Source organism: Portunus trituberculatus, chromosome 38 (genome assembly GCF_017591435.1).
Source record: "Portunus trituberculatus isolate SZX2019 chromosome 38, ASM1759143v1, whole genome shotgun sequence".
Classification (NCBI taxonomy): Eukaryota; Metazoa; Arthropoda; class Malacostraca; order Decapoda; family Portunidae; genus Portunus; species Portunus trituberculatus.
The window spans coordinates 29,664,043-29,671,542 of NC_059292.1; the positions used below are offsets into that span (position 1 = coordinate 29,664,043).

The following is a 7,500-nucleotide window of genomic DNA, read 5'->3' on the forward strand; positions in this document are numbered from 1 at the left end:
ATTATTACTGCGCACTGGGATTATTACTGGGATTATTACACAACGATTACTACTGGGATTACAGCATACATGGACTAGCTTGTATGTGTGGAGGGGTCTAGCTGTATTTTGGGGGTCTAGGTGTATTTTTGTAGGGTCTAGCTGTGTTTTTGTTTGGTCTAAGGGGGTCTAGCTGTGTTTTTGTCGGGTCTAAGGGGGTCTAGCTGTGTATTTGTGGGGTCTAAGGGGGTCTAGCTGTGTTTTTGTGGGGTCTAAGGGGGTCTAGCTGTGTTTTTGTGGGGTCTAGGGGTCTAGCTGTGTTTTTGTGGTTTCTAAGGGGGTCTAGCTGTGTATTTGTGGGGTCTAAGGGGGTCTAGCTGTGTTTTTGTCGGGTCTAAGGGTCCAGCTGTGTTTTTGTTGGGTCCAAGGGGTCTAACTGTGTTTTGTAGAGTCTAAGGGTCTAGCTGTGTTTTGTGGGTCCAAGGGGTCTAGCTGTGTTTTTTGTTGGGTCTAAGGGGGTCTAACTGTGTTTTTGTAGAGTCTAAGGGATCTAGCTGTGTTTTTGTGGGGTATAAGGGGGTCTAGCTGTGTTTTTGTTGGATCTAATGGGGTCTAGCTGTGTTTTTGTGGGGTCTAAAGGGGTCTAGCTGTGTTTTTTTGGGTCTAAGGGGGTCTAGCTGTGTTTTTGTGGGGTCTAAGGGGGTCTAGCTGTATTTTTGTGGGGTCTAAGGGGGTCTAGCTGTGTTTTTGGTGGATCTAATGGGGTCTAGCTGTATTTTTGTGGGGTCTAAGGGGATCTAGCTGTGTTTTTGTGGGGTGTAAAGGGGTCTAGCTGTGTTTTTGTGGGGTCTACGGGTCTAGCTGTATTTTTGTGGGGTCTAAGGGGGTCTAGCTGTGTTTTGTGGGGTCTAAGGATCCAGCTGTGTTTTGTGGGGTCTAAGGGGGTCTAGCTGTGTTTTTGTGGGGTCTAAGGGGGTCTAACTGTGTTTTTGTGAGGTCTAAGGGGATCCAGCTGTGTTTTTGTGGGGTCTAAGGGGGTCTAGCTGTGTTTTTGTGAGGTCTAAGGGGATCCAGCTGTATTTTGTGGGGTCTAAGGGGTCTAGCTGTGTTTTTGTGGGGTCTAAGGGTGTCTAGCTGTGTTTTTGAGAAGAGAGAGAGAGAGAGAGAGAGAGAGAGAGAGAGAGAGAGAGAGAGAGAGAGAGATAACGAATCAAAGACAACTTAAGCAAGCAGAGCAGGTTAATGACTTGTGACCATCTCGAGAGAGAGAGAGAGAGAGAGAGAGAGAGAGAGAGAGAGAGAGAGAGAGAGTGGCTTTAATTAACCGTGACAATCATGGCTAGGGAAGACTAGTAACTCATAGCCAAGGAATAAGACTGGTGGTACAGATTAGCAGCTGAGCACTCTAGTAGCAGTCTTGTAGCACCTTATAGCACTCTTCTACTTCTATAGCACCCTTGTAGAACCCTGTAGCACCATATATTATCTCCGTAGCACCTTGTAGTACCTTATTGCACCTTACAGCACTCTTCTAGCACCTTGTAGCACTTTAGCACTTTTAACACCATTATAGCATCTTATATTATCTCTGTAGCAGCCTTGTAGTATCTTCTAGCACTTCTAGCACCAATGTAGCATCCTTGTAGCACCTCTGTAGCATTCTGTAACAGCTCATAGCACCTTACAGCACCCTTTTAGCACCTCATAACACTCTGTAGCACCTTATATTACTTGTAGCACTCTTTTAGTACCTTATTGCACCATATAGCACCCTTGTATCACCTTATATTATGTCTAGCACCTTTCTAGCACCTTGTAGCACTTTATAGCACTTGTAGCACCTTATTACACCCTGTACCACCCCTGTAGCACTTTATATTACCTGTAACACCCTTTTAGTAGCTTATTGCACCTTATAGCACCCTTGTAGCAGCTTATACTACCTCTAGCACCTTTGCAGTACCTTATTGCACCCTATCGTAGTCTTCTAACATCTCATATTACCTGTAGCACCCTTCTAGTATATTGCATCTTATAGTACCCCTGTAGCATCTTATAGTACCATTAGCACCCTTGTAGTACCTTATTGCACCCTTGTACCACCTTTGTAGCACCTTATGTTACGTCTAGCACCCTTGTAGTACCTTATTGCACCGTATAGCACCCTTGTAGCAACCTGTAGCACTCCCGTCACCAGCTCAAGAGATTAATAAAGCGAGTGTACCAAGATAACTCCTTCATTACTGAGATGCATTTTTACCGTGATTTATTATTTTTTTTTTTGGGGTGTGATTAGATGATTTTGTTTGCATTAGGAAGGGTCTGTTGAGGTCAGAAGATTAATGACCACAGTTTTCACTAGTTTAATTAATCCTCACATGTGTTTCTGAAGCTGTGTAAAATCGCCATAGTAGTAACCAGAATGAATATGAAAACGCGTCCTGGTACTGAAGAGGTTAACGTTTTTTTTTTTTTTTCTCCCCTCTTTTCACTACCTTTCCTCTTTCATTCCAGTTTGTCTACATTTAATTCATCACCGTCCTTGCTTCCCTTCAGTCAGTCAGTCTGTCTGTCTGTCTGTCTGTCTGTCTGTCTGTCTCTCTCTGTTCTTCCCTTTTTTTCTCTCTCCTTTCCATCCAACATTCCAGTTTGTTTCCAGTTAATTTCATCACCGTCCTTGCTTTCCTTCAGTCAGTCAGTCAGTCAGTATGTCACTCAGTCTGTCAGTTCTTTCTTTTTTATTTTTTCTCCTTCATTTCCATCCTACATTCCAGTTTGTCTACAGTTAATTTCATCACTGTTCTTCCCTTCAGTCAGTCAGTCAGTCAGTCAGTTCTCTAATTTTTTTTCCATCTTTCCTTTCCTTCATACATTCCAGTTTGTCTACATTTCATTTCCTCACCGTCCTTAGTTCCTGCACTGCACTACTAACAACGTATCCAACATTTCTGGAAGTTCCCTCGTTTATCTTTACCTGTTTGTTTATCTCTCAGTGCGTGTATCAAAGCCCATTTTGTCCAGTACCTTTTGATATATTTGTTAGGGGCTTCCAATAGCAACCAAACCAGTCTTTACCTTGGCAGAACCACACTTCCATTCAAGCCTGTGAATAGCGAGAGTAAAGATAACTTGCCATTGAGCACTGAGTAAAGAGCAGTCCGAGAGAGAGAGAGAGAGAGAGAGAGAGAGAGAGAGAGAGAGAGAGAGAGAGAGAGAGGCTTTAGCTGAGTGTTATTAAAGGGGAGAAAGGGACAGTTATCTGAAGGGTTGCGTCTATTTGATACGTGGAAGAATTGAGTTACTGAGGCATTACGGACTACGAGGCTCTCTCTGGCCCATTCAGACACAAGACAGATCGCAGGTTAAGCGTCCTGTAGTGGCTCTTTGGGGGGTTGTGTAGTTTGTGCCGAGAGGGCCATCAGACCCCGCCAGGAGGTAAGTGGATAGGATAATGGATGGGGGTGAAAGCCAAGTTGGGTAGTACTGTCTGTACGTGGTGGTGAAGTGCGGTGGAATATTGCAACTAAAGGACCATATGTTCTGAAACGCTTTGCTCTCTCATCACGACCACAAGGACCACAGAGATGATTAGCTGGGTTTTCTGGAGTATTTTTCCAGTTAATAATGTACAAATCTTATCTCTGTCTCTGGAATTATAAAAGAACACCTTAATAAAAAAAACAACAACGTGTAAATGTAGATTTTGAAATATTCATATTCAGAAACGCTTTGCTATCTCAACTATTTTCCAAGGCCACAGAGATGACTAGCGGGGTTTTCTAGAGTGCTTGTCCAGTTAATAATGTAGAAATCTTGTCATTCTACCTCTAGAACTATATGTAAAAAAATAAATAAATAAAAAAAAAAAATCTGGGCAAGGGCAACAAAAATGACTTAACTAAAAAAAGCCCACCTAGATGCCAGTCCCCGAGTAGGTTCGATAAATTTAGTGGAAGGAATGGGAATGGATGGGTAGGCAGATAGGAATAATTAGAATGTGTCTGACTGTGCCTTGTTGTATTTGAATGTGTGGAGAGAAGGTTAGTTTTGTCGGTTATTATTAATTTATCGGTTGAGAGAGAGAGAGAGAGAGAGAGAGAGAGAGAGAGAGAGAGAGAGAGAGAGAGAGAGAGAGAGAGAGAGAGAGAGAGAGAGAGAGAGAGAGAGAGAGAGAGAGAGAGAGAGAGAGAGAGAGAGAGAGAGAGAGAGAGAGAGCAGTCTATGGGATTAAAGCGCCACATTTCATCCTCCTCCTCGTTGTTGTTTTCTTGTTATTTCTTGATTAAGAAAAATACACGTTCTTACTACTACTACTACTACTACTACTACTACTACTACTACTACTACTACTACTACTACTACTACTACTACTACTTCTTTTCTTCTTCTACTACTACTACTACTACTACTACTACTACTACTACTACTACTACTACTACTACTACTACTGTTGTATAATAATAACCACCAAAAGGAATCGAATTGCTGAGAAATGTGATCACGTGGGTCAGGGACACACACACACACACACACACACACACACACACACACACACACACACACACACACACACACACACTAGTCATTAATTAATTGATGTTCACACGCTGTAACTTCGCATGACGTGACTGTGTGTGTGTGTGTGTGTGTGTGTGTGTGTGTGTGTGTGTGTGTGTGTGTGTTGAGGGTTTTTCATTCTTTACTAGTACATTCCTTCATCTTCATTCCTGCTATCTTTATATCTGTCAATATTCCTTCATTTAGTCTATTATCTTGTCATTCCTGTCTTTCATTCCTAGTTACCTTCTTTCCTTTCTTTTTCTTTACTTTATTCTTTGTCTTTATTATCTCTATTTTTGTACTTCTCTTTTTCATTCCTGGTCCTTTTTTTTTTTTTTTTTACTTATTTCTTGTGTCTTAATGCCTTCATGTTCCCGCTTTTCTATCTTACCTCCATTCTTTCTCTTTCATTCCAGCGTTCCTTCATTCTTATTTGCATTCCTTTACCCCCTACCTTCATTTACTTCATTCGTCTCCCATTCCTGTATTCACTCATTTTTTTTCCTTCGTTCTCTCTTTTTCTTTCTTCATTCCTACTTTGCCTCTTTTTTTTCTTTTTCGTCCGTTTTCTCTTTCTTCATTCCTACTGACGTTGCTTCAGTTTTATTCCAATTCCTACCTACATTCCTGCCAACCTTCATCCGTGTAAGCCCTTTTAATTATGAAGATTTAAATTAGGGGTTTTAATTAAAGTACTCTCTCTCTCTCTCTCTCTCTCTCTCTCTCTCTCTCTCTCTCTCTCTCTCTCTCTCTCTCTCTCTCTCTCTCTGCCTTCCATTCCCTGTTTTCAAGTTTTTTCTTTACGTTCATAATATTTTCTTCCTTTTTACACTGTTTTTCTTCCTCATTCTCCCTCTCCCTCTCCCACTCCCTCTCCTCTCCCTCTCCCTCTCCCTCTCCCGCTCCCGCGCTTCAACAACAACACTACCCCTTCCAAATCTCCCCCACTATCTTACCTCTCCCCTTCTCCCTCTCTCTCTCATCCCCGTCTCTCCTCTCCCCAACCCCTCCTCTTCCCTCCAGCGCAACAGTGACAAGTGAAAATAACAGGATTAGAGACACGTGTATGATAACAAACAGAACTCGCCAGTTGGAGAAAAAAGAAATACAACAACATGATGGTGAACACAACGGATATGGCAAAATACGAAGGAGGGCGAATTATAATGAAGAAAAATGGTGAAGGTGATGTAAGACTAAAGAATAGAATGAATGAAAAGGGTAGATAAACAGAAAATACAACAACAAAGGGATTTTACGATGATGAACGCAATGGATATGGCAAAATACGAAGGAGGAAGAATGATAGTGAAAGAAAATGGTGAGGATAATGTAAGAATAGGCAAAAAAAAAAAAAAAGTATTTATAAGATTTGAATTAGATGAACTGAAACAAGGTAGAGGTGGAAAGATAAAGAATGATAAAGATGGTAAGGAAAGAAATGGTGAGGATAATGTAAGAATATGTTTTAAAAAATATTATAAAGTTTGAATTGAATGAACTGAAATGAAGAAAATGTAAAAGAATAAGTAAATAAAGAATAAAGAAGAGAATGAAGCAATATATTTTTTTATGATGAATGAGGAATGTATCAAAATATGATGAGACAAGAATAATGCAGTGAGGAAAAGTGAAATATTTTACAAACACTATCAAGAGAAAGAAGATAGAAAGACATGAAGGGATATGTATGACCATAAAAACAAGGAAACACGAGAGAGAGAGAGAGAGAGAGAGAGAGAGAGAGAGAGAGAGAGATAATACATAAGTGAGAAAGAAGAAAATTTTACAAACAACTCTAGGAAAAAGCAAAATACGGTACGATATAAAAGAAAATAGATAAAGAAAATGGCGATACATGAGTGAACATCAAATACGTATGAGAGAGAGAGAGAGAGAGAGAGAGAGAGAGAGAGAGAGAGAGAGAGAGAGAGAGAGAATGAATATGAGACGTGAGGGAAGATGGAAAGATGACAAAACAGAATTCACAACTGAAAGAAAGAAAAAAAGAAAAACGACAAATGGACACATCACGGTGACGGAACACACGAAATAAAAAGAAATAAAACGAAATAAAGAAAAGATGTAAAAAGAATAGATAGTGAACGCAATTGATATCCCCGTTTGTATCAGAGATGAAATAAAAACAATGAAAATTATATAGGTATGAAGGAAGGAAGAAAATGTTTGAGATTGAAAGAAAAAAAACAAACTAATAATGAAGCAGAGGTGAATTGAAAACAAAGAAAATGATATAGTTATGAAGGAAAGACGACAATGTTTGTGTACAAGAGAAGAGAAGAAGAAAAAGAAAGAAAGAAAGGAAGAAAGAAGGACAAATAATACCCCCCACATGAAGCAGATGAAGTGAAACAAAGAAAATTAAATGTCGTTATGAAGGAAAGAAGAAAGTGCTTTGTGTGTACCAGAGAAGAGAACGAAAGAAAGAAAAAGAATGACAAGAAGGAAACACAAATAATACCCATATAAAGCAGAGATGAAGTGAAAACAAAGAAAATTGTGTACTTATGATGGAAAAAAAAGAAAGTTTGTGTACTAAGAGAAAAGAAGAGAAGAGAAGAGGAAGTAATGACAAAGAAAGAAAGAAAAAGTAAAAGCAAAACAGAAAAAAAGCAAGGAAGTAAAAAGAAAAAAAGAAAATGATCATCTCTCACTGTGGAGGGAAGGAGTGTGTACGTTTATCAAGACAAGAGAAAGAAAAACTAAGCAGTAGGGAAGCTAAAACAAAGGGAATGATCTGCTCTCATAACAAAGGATAAAAAAAAGGTCTGTCTGTCTGTATCTGTCTATCTATCTATTTATCTCTGTCTGTCTGTCTGTCTGTCTGTCTCCCTCCATAAAAGTAAGACAGAAAGCTAATACTAACAAATGTAAATGAATGAAATGTTTCTACTTACAAAGAAACAACTGTGACAACTGAAACATTTATACAGAAAAAAA

At 39.6% G+C, this 7,500-nt stretch overlaps 1 protein-coding gene across 1 annotated transcript in view; it reads left to right on the forward strand.

Annotated features, from left to right (window-relative positions):
- The window catches only part of LOC123514507, a 74,365-nt gene that overhangs the window by 26,621 nt on the left and 40,244 nt on the right, over positions 1 to 7,500 (forward strand).